This window comes from Capricornis sumatraensis, chromosome X, assembly GCF_032405125.1.
Source record: "Capricornis sumatraensis isolate serow.1 chromosome X, serow.2, whole genome shotgun sequence".
Taxonomy (NCBI): domain Eukaryota; kingdom Metazoa; phylum Chordata; class Mammalia; order Artiodactyla; family Bovidae; genus Capricornis; species Capricornis sumatraensis.
Genome location: NC_091092.1, coordinates 56,471,016 through 56,485,112, shown reverse-complemented (window position 1 = coordinate 56,485,112; position 14,097 = coordinate 56,471,016). Strand labels below are relative to the sequence as shown.

At 40.0% G+C, this 14,097-nt stretch overlaps 1 protein-coding gene across 1 annotated transcript in view; it reads left to right on the top strand.

The window, feature by feature from the left end:
• Positions 1–14,097, top strand: part of TMEM185A (transmembrane protein 185A) — a 42,375-nt gene that overhangs the window by 12,182 nt on the left and 16,096 nt on the right. The gene's annotated exons all lie outside the window — the stretch shown is intronic.

The window sequence follows — 14,097 nt, the reverse complement described above, 5'->3', positions numbered from 1 at the left end:
GTTCAGATCTAACTGTTGTTTCTTGACCTGCATACAGGTTTCTCAGGAGGCAAGTAAGGTGGTCTGGTATTCCCATCTCTGAGAATTTTCCACAGTTTGTTGTGATCTAGACGGAGACTTTAGTTTAGTCAATGAAGCAGATTCTTTTTTTTTAATTCTCTTGCTTTTTCTATGAGCCAATGGATGTTAGCAATTTGATCTCTGCTTCCTCTGCCTTTTCTAAATCCAGCTTGTATGTCTAGAAGTTCTCAGTTCACATACTGTTGAAGCCTAGGTTGGAGAATTTTGAGCATTACCTTGTGAGCGTGTTAGATGAGTGCAATTGTGTAGTAGTTTGAACATTCTTTGGCATTGCCTTTCTTTGGGATTGGAATGAAACTGACTTTTTGCACTCCTGTGATCACTGCTGAGTTTTCCAAATTTGCTGGCATATTGAGTGCAGCACTTTCACAGCATCATCTTTGAGGATTTGAAATAGCTCAGCTGGAATTCCATCACCTGCACTAGCTTTGTTCATAGTGATGCTTCCTAAGGCCCACTCAACTGTTGAAAGTTCTTGCATTTAATGTTGTCCCAGGGAACTCTGAGGCTATCCTCAATTCTTTTCATTCTTTTTCCATTATTCTGCGCTTCAGCAGTTATTTCCACCATTCTATGTTCCAGCTCACTTATCCATTCTTCTGCTTCCATTAATGTATTGGTTCCTTCCAGAGTATTTTTAATTTCAATAATTGAGTTATTCATCACTGTTTGCTTAATCTTTATTTCTTCTATGTCCTTGGCAATTGTTTTAATCATGTTGATCACTTCTTGCATTTTCTCCACTCTATTTTTAAGGTTTTGGAATCTTTGCTATCATTATTCTGAATTCTTTTTCAGGTAGTTTGCCTATTTACTCTTTGTTTAGTTGGTCTTGTCTGTTTCTAGTTTGTTCCTTCATTTGCACCATACTTCTCTGCCTTTTCTTTTAAAAAAAAATTCATTGTGTTTGAGATCTCCTTTTCTCAGATTTTGAGGTCGAATTCCTCCTTCCTCTTGGTTTCTGTCCTTGGTGGGTAAGGTTGATTCAGTGGTTTGTGTAGGCTTCTGTTGGGTGTGACTTGTGCTTGTGCTCTGGTGGGAGAAGGTAAGTTGTTTTTTTTTTTTTTGTCCTCTGGTGGTCAGGGCTGTGTGAAGTGGTAATCCTGTTTGCTGGTGATTGGGTTTGTGTTTTTGTCTTGTTTGTTGTTTGGGTGGGCCATCCTGTATTGTGTTCTGCTGGTAGTTGGGTACTGCCAGGTCTTGTATATGGGTGGAGGCCTTTGTGGGAGTTCTCTCTAATTAATACTCCCTGGGTTAGAAGTTTTCTGGTAGTCTAGAGTCTTGTCAGTGCTCCCACTCCAAAAGCCCAGGGCCTGATCTCTGGCCAGTGAACAGAGATTCCACAGGTGGTTTGCTATGGCATTGCTAAGTCACTTCAGTCATGTCCGACTCTGTGCGACCCCATAGACAGCAGCCCACCAGGCTCCCCCATCCCTGGGATTCTCCAGGCAAGAACACTGGAGTGGGTTGCCATTTCCTTCTCCAATGCATGAAAGTGAAAAGTGAAAGTGAAGTCGCTCAGTCATGTCCAACCCTCCGCGACCCCATGGACTGCAGCCTACCAGGCTCCTCCGTCCATGGGATTTTCCAGGCAGGAGTACTGGAGTAGGGTGCCATTGCCTTCAAGGGGATTAAAACAAGAAACAAAATGCAAACCCCAGACAATTGGCAAATACAAAATCAGACAAATACTAACAGAAATAATGGAATATATATACACACACATATACAGATATAAACAAAACTGAAACAGTCCAAAAAACAAAAAAAAAAGAAAGAAAGAAAGTAGAAGAGATTGACCCAGCAAGCAAAGGAAAGCAAAAATGATATCCAACAGGTGAAAACAAAACTAATTAAAGCATAAGCTGGAAAACAAAGCCAAAGCAATATGCCAACTGGGGAATAAAGCCATGAAAGCAAAACAGACTGATAAACATGTTGAGAAAAAGAAAAGAAAGAAAGGATAGAAAAGCAAAGTTAGAATTAGATAAAGGAGATTTGTATATATTAAAGAGTAAAAAGCCTCTTTAAAGTGAAAGAGGAGAGTGAAAAAGTTGGCTTAAAGCTCAACATTGAGAAAATGAAGATCATGGCATCTGGTCCCATCACTTCATGGGAAATAGATGGGGAAACAGTGGAAATAGTGTCAGACTTTATTTTTTTCGCTCCAAAATCACTACAGATGGTGATTGCAGCCATGAAATTAAAAGACGCTTACTCCTTGGAAGAAAAGTTATGACCAACCTAGATAGCATATTCAAAAGCAGAGACATTACTTTGCCAACAAAGGTCCGTCTAGTCAAGGCTATGGTTTTTCCAGTAGTCAGGTATGGATGTGAGAGTTGGACTGTGAAGAAAGCTGAGCACCAAATAATTGATGCTTTTGAACTGTGATGTTGGAGAGGACTCTTGAGAGTCCCGTGGACTGCAAGGAGATCCAACCAGTCCATTCTGAAGGAGATCAGCCCTGGGATTTCCTTGGAGGGAATGATGCTAAAGCTGAAGCTCCAGTACTTTGGCCACCTCACGTGAAGAGTTGACTCACTGGAAAAGACCCTGATGCTGGGAGGGATTGGGGGCAGGAGAAGAAGGGGACGACAGAGGATGAGATGGCTGTATGGCATCACTGACTCAATGGACGTGAGTCTGAGTGAACTCTAGGAGTTGGTGATGGACAGGGAGGCCTGGCATGCTGCGATTCATGGGGTCACAAAGAGTCGGACACGACTGAGCGACTGAACTGAACTGAACTGAACTGAACTGAACTGAAAGAGTAAATACGACAGGAAAAGAAGAAGAAAAGCAACAAAAGAATATATGTAGAAAAATAATAAATTTTAAAAAAAGAAAAAAAGAAAAAACCCTCAAAATCGTAAGAGGCCACCATAGATGCAGATGTATTTAAAGGAAATAAAAGGTGTGATTAGCAAAAATATTCTCAAAAGTGTAAATAGATTTAATAGTACTATTAAAATCAACAACTACAGCAAAAGAGGGAAAAAAAGGAAAAAAAGAAAAAATCCAGAAGCAACTACAGAACAAGTAAAAATATAAGAATAATGAATGTTTTTCTTTGATCTCAGTTGTCAATGTCATTTACCTCGCTGTGAGTCACAGTCCACCCTATGATGCCCTCCAATACTGGGCTGGTCTCTTCACCTGTTGCAGGGGAAGCTCAGACTCTAATCTGGTCCTACTTCTGTGTGCCCATGCTAGTGTGTTTCTTTTGAGGGACTTCTCATTATGCTTTTATATATTCCATAGACACACAGTTCAGCCAGATATTTTAAAAAATTGCAAAACTCTAAATACAATTTTGAAAAAGTTTTCATTAAAATTATGTTATGTTAATATGTTTATTATTTTTATTTTTATGAAGTAATAAATATTTTGAATAATGGTTTTAAAATCTGATATAGTAAATAGCAATAGCAAACATATAACCTATATAAACAAAGCTCTTTAGAGTCCTCAGTCACTTTTAAGAGTGTAAAAGATTCTTGATACACAAAATTTTGAGAGCTATCACTTTAATGCTTTACACAAAGCACTTTTCATATTAATGATATTATATTCACAGCCACCTTATGAGGTACATATTATATTACCCTGCTTTTGTAGCAGAGAATGCTATGAAAGTATTCAGTTCAGTAAGAAAAGTCTGTATAGACACTCCAGTTAGAAACCTCTCCAAATTTGATGGTCCTACCACTGTTGTTTATACTCTTGGAGGTTAGCTTCTGAGCTAAATTTTGTGGGTCCTTGTTGTTATTCAGTCACTCAGTCATGTCTGATTCTTTGCTACCTCATGGACTGCAACATGCCAGGCTTCCCTGTCCTTCACTATCTCCTGGAGCTTGCTCAAACTCATGTCCATTGAGTTGGTGATGCCATCCAACCGTCTCATCCCCTGTCGTCCCCTTCTCCTCCTGCCTTCAATCGTTCCCAGCATCAGGGTCTTTTCCAAGGAGTCAGTTCTTCACATCATGTGGACAAAGTATTGGAGCTTCAGCTTCAGTATCAATCCTTCCAAGGAGTATTCAGGGTTGATTTCCTTTAGGATTGACTGGTTTGATCTCCTTGCAGTCCAAGGGACTCTCAAGAGTCTTCTCAAACACCACAGTTCAAAAGTATGAATTCTTCAGTGTTCAGCCTTCTTTATGGTCCAACTGTCACATCCATACATGACTACTGGAAAAACCATAGCTTTGATTATATAGACCTTTATCAGTAATGTGTCTGCTGTTTAATACACTTTTGAGGTTGGTCATAGCGTTCTTTCAAGGAGCAAGCATCTTTTAATTTCATATCTGTAGTCACTGTCTGCAGTGACTTTGCCCTAAAGTGATGGGACCAGATGCTATGATACTAGTTTTTTGAATGTTGAGTTTTAAGCCAGCTTTTTCATTCTCCTTTTTCATCTTCATCAAGAGGTTCTTTTGTTCCTCTTTGCTTTCTGCCATTGGGGTGGTGTCATCTGCATATCTGAGGTTATTGATATTTCTCCTGGCAATCTTGAATACACCTTGAGCTTCAGCCAGTCCGGCATTTCCCATGATGTGCTCTGCATATAAGTTAAATAACCAGGCTGACAGTATACAGCCTTGACATACTCCTTTCCCACTTTGGAACCAGTCCATTGATCCATGTCCAGATCTAACTGTTGCTTCTTGACCTGCATATAGGTTTCTCAGGAGACAGGTAGGGAGGTTTGGTATTCCCATCTCTTGAAGAATTTTCCAAAGTTTGTTGTGATCCACACAGTCAAAGGCTTTATTATAGTAGTGGAGCAGAAGTAGATGTTTTTTTCTGGAATTCTCTTGCTTTTTCTATGATCCAGCGAATATTGGCTATTTGATCTCTGATTCCTCTGCCTTTTCTAAATCCAGCTTGTATGTCTGGAAGTTCTCAGTTCACATACTGTCAAAGCCAAGGTTGGAGGATTTTGAGCATGACCTTGCTAGCATGTGAAATTAGTGCAATTGTGCAGCATTTTGAATATTCTTTGGCATTCCCTTCTTTGGGATTGGAGTAAAAACTGACCTTTTACAGTCCTGTGGCCACTGCTGAGTTTTCCAAATTTGCTGGCATATTGAGTGCAGCACTTTAACAGCATCATCTTTTGGGATTTGAAATAGCTCAAATTGAATTCCATCACCTTCACTAGCTTTGTTCATAGTGATGCTTCCTAAGGCCCTCTTGACTTTGCACTCCAGGATGTCTGACTCTAGGTGAGTGATCACACCATTGTGGTTATCCGGGTCATTAAGATCTTTTTTGTATAGTTCTTCTGTGTATTCTTGCCATCTCTTCTTAATCTCTTCTGCTTCTGTTAGATCCATAATGTTTCTGTCCTTTGTTGTGCCCATATTTGCGTGAAATGTTCCCTTGGTATCTTTAATTTTCTTGAAGAGCTCTCTAGTCTTTCCCATTCTATTGTTTTCCTCTAGTTGTGGGTCATATCATCTTGAAATCTCCCCCCTTTTTTCCAATTGGAATTTCTTACATTGTTTCTCATAATAGAAGAGTAGTGCATGTATGTATCAATCAGTTCAGTTCAGTCGCTCAGTCGTGTATGACTCTGTGTCCCCATGGACACACCAGGCTTCCCTGTCCATCACCAACTCCCAGAGCCTACTCAAACTCGTGTCCATTGAGTTGGTGATCCTGTGCAACTATCTCATCCTCTGTCGTCCCCTTCTCCTCCTGCCTTCAATTGTTCCCAGTGTCAGGGTCTTTTCCAGTGAGTCAGTTCTTCACATCAGATGGCCAAGGTATTGGAGTTTCAGCTTCAGCATCAGTCCTTTCAATGACTATTCAGGGCTGATTTCCTTTAGGATTGACTGGTTGGATCTCCTTGCAGTCCAGGGGAATCTCAAGTCTTCTCCAACACCACAGTTCAAAAGCATCAATTCTTCGGCACTCAGCTTTCTTCACAGTCCAACTCTCACATCCATACATGACCACTGGAAAAACGATAGCCTTGACTAGACGGACCTTTGTTGGCAAAGTAATGTCTCTGCTTTTGAATATGCTATCTAGGTTGGTCATAACTTTTCTTCCAAGGAGTAAGAGTCTTTTAATTTCATGGCTGCAGTCACCATCTGCTGTGATTATGGAGCCCCCAAAAATAAAGTCTGACACTGTTTCTACTGTTTCCCCATCTATTTCCCATGAAGTGATGGGGCTGGATACTATGATCTTCATTTTCTGAATGTTGAGCTTTAAGCCAACTTTTTCACTCTCCTCTTTCACTTTCATCAAGAGGCTTTTTAGTTCCTCTTCACTTTCTACCATAAGAGTGGTGTCATCTGCATATCTGAGGTTATTGATATTTCTCCCGGCAATCTTGATTGCAGCTTGTGTTTCTTCCAGTCCAGCATTTCTCATGATGTACTCTGCATATAAGTTAAATAAGCAGGGTGTCAATATACAGCCTCAACGTACTCCTTTTCCTATTTGGAACCAGTCTGTTATTCCATGTCCAGTTCTAACTGTTGCTTCCTGACCTGCATATAGGTTTCTTAAGAGGCGGGTCAGGTGGTCTGGTATTCCCATCTCTATCAGAATTTTCCACAGTTTTTTGTGATCCACATAGTCAAAGGCTTTGGCATAGTCAATAACACAGAAGTATATGTTTTTCTAGAACTCTCTTGCTTTTTCGATGATCCAGCAGATGTTGGCAATTTGATCTCTGGTTCCTCTGCCTTTTCTGCAACAGCTTGAACATCTGGAAGTTCACGATTCACGTATTGCTGAAGCCTGGCTTGGAGAATTTTAAGCATTACTTTACTAGCATGTGAGATGAGTACAATTGTGTGGTAGCTTGAGCATTCTTTGGCATTGCCTTTCTTTGGGATTGGAATGAAAACTGACCTTTTCCAGTCCTGTGGCCACTGCTGAGTTTTCCAAACTTGCTGGCATATTGAGTGCAGCACTTTCATAGCATCATCTTTCAGGATTTGAATATTTCTGGAATATTCAACTGGAATTCCATCACCTCCACTAGTTTTGTTTGTAGTGATGCTTTCTAAGGCCCACTTGACTTCCCATTCCAGGATGTCTGACTCTAGGTGAGTGATCACACCATCGTGATTATCTGGGTCGTGAAGATCTTTTTTGTACAGTTCTTCTGTGTATTCTTGCCACCTCTTCTTAATATCTTCTGCTTCCGTTAGGTCCATACCATTTCTGTCGTTTATCGAGCCCATCTTTGCATGAAATGTTCCCTTGGTATCTCTAATTTTCTTGAAGAGATCTCTAGTCTTTCCCATTCTGTTGTTTTCGTCTATTGCTTTGCATTGATCACTGAGGAAGGCTTTCTTATCTCTTTTTGCTATTCTTTGAAACTCTGCATTCAGATGCGTATACCTTTCCTCGAGTTCTCCTTTGCCTTTAGCTTCTCTTCTTTTCACAGCTATTTATTAGGCCTCCCCAGACAGCCATTTTGCTTTTTTGCATTTCTTTTCCATGGGGATGGTCTTGATCCCTGTCTCTGGTACAATGTCATGAACCTCTGTCCATAGTTCATCAGGCACTCTATCTATCAGATCTAGTCCCTTAAATCTATTTCTCACTTCCACTATATAATCATAAGGGATTTGATTTAGGTCATACCTGAATGGTCTAGTGGTTTCCCCTTCTTTCTTCAATTTAAGTCTGAATTTGGCAATAAGGAATTCATGATCTGAGCCACAGTCAGCTCCCGGTCTTGTTTTTGCTGACTGTATAGAGCTTCTCCATCTTTGGCTGCAAAGAATATAATCAGTCTGAGTTCAGTGTTGACCATCTGGTGATGTCCATGTGTAGAGTCTTCTCTTGTGTTGTTGGAAGAGGGTGTTTGCTATGACCAGTGCATTCTCTTGGCAAAACTCTATTAGCCTTTGCCCTGCTTCATTCCATATTCCAAGGCCAAATTTACCTGTTACTCCAGGTGTTTCTTGACTTCCTACTTTTGCATTCCAGTCCCCTATAATGAAAAGGACATGTTTTTTGGGATGTTAGTTCTAAAAGGTCTTGTAGGTCTTCATAGAATCATTCAGCTTCAGCTTCTTTAGCATTACTGGTTGGGGCATGGCCTTGGATAACTGTGATATTGAATAGTTTGCCTTGGAAATGAACAGAGATCATTGTGTCGTTTTTGAGATTGTATTCAAGTACTGCATTTTGGACTCTTTTGTTGACCATGATGGCTACTCCATTTCTTCTGAGGGATTCCCGCCTGGCGTAGTAAATATAATGGTCATCTGAGTTAAATTCCCCCATTCCAGTCCATTTTAGTTGGCTGATTCCTAGAATGTCGACGTTCACTCTTGCCATCTCCTGTTTGACCACTTCCAATTTACCTTGATTCATGGACCTAACATTCCAGGTTCCTATGCAGTATTGCCCTTTACAGCATTGGACCTTGCTTCTATCACCAGTCACATCCACAGCTGGGTATTGTTTTTGCTTTGGCTCCATCCCTTCATTCTTTCTGGAGTTATTTCTCCACTGATCTCCAGTAGCATATTGGGCACCTACTGACCTGGGGAGTTCCCCTTTCAGTATCCTATCATTTTGCCCTTTCATACTGTTCATGGGGTTCTCAAGGCAAGAATACTGAAGTGGTTTGCCATTCCCTTCTCCAGTGGACCACATTCTGTCAGACCTCTCCACCATGACCTACCTGTCTTGGGTGGCCCCACAGGCATGGCTTAATTTCATTGAGTTAGACAAGGCTGTGTTCCATGTGATTAGATTGACTAGTTTTCTGTGGTTATGGTTTCAGTGTGTCTGCCCTCTGATGCCCTCTCGCAACACCTACCGTCTTACTTGGGTTTCTCTTACCTTGGACATGGGGTATCTCTTCATGGCTGCTCCAGCAAAGCACAGCCGCTGCTCCTTACCTTGGACGAGGGGTATCTCCTCACTGCCACCCCTCCTGACTTTGAACATGAAGTAGGTCCTCTCAGCCCTCCTGCACCCACACAGCCACCGCTCCTTGGATGTGGGGTTGCTCCTCTCAGCCACTGCCCTTGGCCTTGGGCATGGGGTAACTCCTCCTGGCTGCCACCCCTGACCTCAGACGTGGGGTAGCTCCTCTCGGCTGCTCCTGCGCTGTCGCAGCCTGGTACTCTCGGCCACCACCCCTGACCTCGGACGTGGGATAGCTCCTCCCGGCCGCCGCCCCTGACCTCGGATGTGGGGTAGCTCCTCTCAGCTGCTGCCCCTGACCTCGGACATCGGTAGCTCCTCTTGGCCACCTCCCTGACCTCGGACATGGGCTCCTCTCGGCCACGCTTCTGCAAGGTCCGTCACAGCTGTTGCGCTTCTGCATTAGCATGCATTTATCTAGATGCTTTTCTAAGAATGTTGAAAAACTAGTGTGAAGTGAGTATTGAATAGTACTCAATTAGAAGGACTTTGGAGTCAAATAGATCTTAATTTGTGTCTCAGCCCTGTGAGCTACTATCTGCTTGGACAAATTATTTAACATCTAAGCCTTCATTTCTGATCTGTACAATGGGAATAGTGAAAGTGCCTCCTTCATAGCGTTGCTGTGAGGCTTAAGTGACATTGGCTGACTTTTCATAAATAGGCATTGATGTGTAGATAGATCAATATTATTGTAGATAGGCCAACATTATTGAAGTATATTTTATATGCAGTGAGTTTTATCATTTTTAGTGCTCAATCCTATGAGTTTTAATAAACCCATTCACTTGTGTAAGCATCACCTAAAGACAGAAATATAGAAAAGTTCCATTACTGCTGAAACTTCCCTTGTGTTCTTTTGTAGTCATCCTTTCCCCCAGCACAGCCGCAGGTAACTACACTGATCTATTTTCTGTCCCTATACTTTTGCTTTTTCCACAGTGTCAAATAAATGGAGTCATACAGTGTGTTGTGTTTTCAGTCTGAGTTATTTTACTTAGCATAGTGCATTTGAGGTTATCCGTGTTGTTTGTTTGTTCCTTTTTACTGATTAGTAGTATTCCATTTGAATAAACATGTCACAGTTGGTTTAGCCATTCACCAGTTTTTGGACATTTGGATTGTTTCCAGTGGCTATGATAAATAAAGCTGCTTTGAGCATTTGAATACGAGTCTTTTTGTGGACATATATTTTCCTTTTTCTTAAGTAAATACCTAGGTATGGGATTGCTGGGCTGTAGAGTAACTGTATACTTAACTTTATGAGAAACTACCAAAGTGTTTTCTAAAGTGCCTGCACTGTTTTGCATTCCTGCTAGTAATAAATGAGGGTTCCATTTGCTCCATATCCTTAGCAACAGTTGTCATATGCTGTGAGGTTAAGAGTCTAGGTTCATTATTCCTATCTATCCAGTTGTTTCAACACCATTTATGGAAGCCCAGTTCTTTCTCTACTGAATTGCCTTGGCATCTTTGACCATGTTGTATGGGTGTGTTTTTGGACTCTATTCTACTCTCTGAGTCTCTCCTGATGCTAATACTGCATTTTCTTGATTACTGTAGCTCTATAGTTAAGTCATGAAAGCATGCAGTATAAGCACATAGTATAGTTTCTCCAACTTTGTTCTCTCTCATAATTGTTCTGCCCATTTGCACTCTTTTGCATTTTCATATAATTTTTAGAATTAGTATGTTAATTTCTCCAGAAGAGGCTGCTTGGATTTTCATTGGGATTGCATTGAATCTTTTTTTCCTGTATATTTATAGCAGCTTTAATCATAATTGCCAAAACTTGGAAGCAACCAAGATGTCCCTCGATGGGTGTATGTATAAATAAACTGGTACATCCAATGGAATATTGTTTAGCACTAAAAAGAAATGAGCTATCAAGCCTTGAAAAGACACGGTGGAACTTTAAATGCATACAGGCATACCTTGTTTTATTGTGCTTGGCTTTATTGCCCTTTTCAGATATTGCATGTATTTTTTTCTTGCAGTTTTATTGAAACATAGGTGACATACAGCACTGTGTAAGTTTAGGGTGTACGGCATAATCATTTGACTTACATACCTCATGAAATTATTACCACAGTAAGTTTAGTGAACATTAATCATCTCATATACAAAAATAAAAGAAAAATATTTTTCATTGTGATGAGAACTCTTAGGGTTTGCTCTCAACAACTTTCATAAATAACATACCACAGTGTTAATTACATTTATCATGTTGTAAAATTCCTCTCTAATACTTATAAAGGAATTTTCTGTGTTTTGACTACCTTCATCCAACTCCCCCTTGCCCCACCCCAACCTCCAGTAACCACATATCTAATATATTTTTCTATAGGTTTGTTTGTTTTTGGGGTATAATTCACCCACAGCATGACGTTATTAAATAGTTCCTGTTGTACAGCATAGTGATTCGCCATTTCTGTGCATTTTTAAATGATTCGCACAATGTCTAGTTACCATCGGTCACTATTCAAAGATACTGTATTACTTTGTTTAGCACTAAAAGGGGACTATATCCCCCACACTGTGTATTCCATACCCATAGCTTCTTTATTTTGTGGCTGGAGGTTCTAATTCTGAATCTCACTTACCTAGTTCTCTCCTCCCCTCCTCCCACCACCTCTGGCAACCACCTGTTTATTCTCTGTACCCCTGACTCTGTTTCTGTTTTGTTTATTTCTTTTTCTAGAGTCTACATATAAATGCAGTTACATTATATTTGTCTTTCTCTAACTTATTTTGCTAGTATAATGCCCTGTAGGTTCATCCAAGTTGTCACAAATGACAAGATTTCATTATTTTTGTGGCTGAGTAATATTCCATTACACACACACACGCACACACACACACACTTCCCCCATGTTCATTAAACAGTCATCTCTTCATAGCACTTAGGTTGCCACTTAGGTATATTTTAGCTATTGTAAATAAGGTTGCAGTAAACACAGGGGTACATATATCGTTTCAAATTACTGTTTTTTTTCTTCAGATAAATCCCCAGGAGTCTAATTGCTGGAGCACATAATAGTTCTATTTTTAAGTTTTTAAGGACCCTTCATACCATTTTTCATAGTGGCTGCATCAGTTTACATTCTTGCCAACATTGCATGTGGATTCCTTTTTTTCTATATCCTCGCCAACACTTGTTATCTGTTGTCCTTTTGATAATAGTCATTTTGACAGATGTCAGATATTATCAAACTAGACTACTTCCTCATACCATATACAGAAATGAACTCAATTTGGATTAACAACTTAAATATAAGACCCAAAACCATAAAACTCCTCAAAGAAAACATAGGTAGTATGCTCTTTGATATCAGTCTTAGCAATATTTTTTTAATATGTCTCCTCAGGCAGAAGAAACAAAAGCATAAATAAGCAAATGGGACTTTGCATTGATCTTCAGAATAACGTGATGAGTATGGTAGGCTAAATAATGTCCCTCAAAGATATCTACTTGCTAATCCATGGAACCTGTGTATATTACCTTCTCTGGCAAAAAGGTGAATATTACCTTATATGGCAAAAGATATGATTAAATTACAGATCTTGAGATGGGAGAATATCCTGGTTTATCCGGGTGGGCTCTAAATACATTCATGGGTTTCCATATAAGAAGGAGGCAGAGGACATACTATAAACAGAAGACAATGTGATTGAAGCAGAGAAAGAGATTTGAAGATGCTGCCCTTCTGATATTAATAATGGACGAAGGAGTTCAAAGGAGTACAGGGAATACAGCTCTAAAAACTTGAAAAGGCAAGGAAAGGATTCTCTCCTAGTCTCTGGAGGGAGCATGGCTCTGCTGACACCTTAGTTTTAACCTAGTGAACCCCATTTTGGACCTTTAGCCTGCAGAACTATAAGAGAATAAATGTGTGTTGTTTTAAACCATCATGTTCATGGTAATTTGTTATAGCAACCATAGGAAATGAATAGAGGATGTAAATTTTAACAGTATTGAATTTTTTAATCTGTAAAAATGATGGATCTCTCCATTTGTTTAGATCTTTAATTTTAAGACTTCTCGGGTAGTGCTAGTGGTAAAGAACTCTCCTGCCAATGCAGGAGACATGAGAGACATGTGAGGGTTCAATCCCTGGGTGGGGAAGATCCCCTGGAGAAGGAAATGGCAACCCACTCCAGTATTCTTGGACAGAGAAGCCTGGCAGGCTGCAGTCCATGGGGTCACAAAGAGTCAGATATGACTGAAGCAACTTAGCAAAGCTATAAAATTTTTTTGGCAGTTTTTATTAGATTTCAGAATCTAAGTCTTGAAGATATTTTGTTAAATTTGTCTTTAGGTATTTCATACTTTGATACTGTTGGAAATGGTAGTTTTTTCATAAACTTCTGATTTTAAATATTATTGTTTTTAGGAAAGTTGCAGTAAATTATAGTTTTTAAAAAATCTGTGGCCATTTTCTCATTGCTAGCATATAGAAATGCAGTAAATGTTTTCATTTATTTACCTTGTATCCTGCAACTTTACTAAATTCACTAATTAGGTTTGGTAGCTTTTTTGGTCGAGTACTTAGGATTTTCTACATAGACAGTCACATTGTCTGCAAATATTAGATTTACTCCTTCCTTTCCAAATCTTTATCCTTTTTATTTCTTTTCTTGTATTATATTTGTGGCTAGGGTTTCCAGTACAGTGTTGAATAGTTGTATTGAAGTGGACATACGTCTTGTTTACCGTCTTAGGGGGAAAGTATTTAGTCTTTCACCACTAAGCATTTTTAACTAGGTTTTTTCTAAACATGAAAGTTGCTCAGGCGTGTCCGACTCTTTGCAACCCATGGACTATACAGTCCATGGAATTCTCCAGGCCAGAATACTGGAGTGGGTAGCTGTTCCCTTCTCCAGGGGATCTTCCCAACCCAGGGATTGAACCCAGGTCTTCTGCATTGCAGGCAGATTCTGTACCAGCTGAGCCACCAGGGAAGTCCAAGTCCAAAGGCCCAGAGCCCTCGGTAGCAGACACTGAAGGAGACTGTCAGGTTTTTTCTAGATACCCCTCTATTCCTAATTTGCTTAGAGATTTTATCTTGAATGAGTAGTGAGTTATGTCAAATGTTTCTC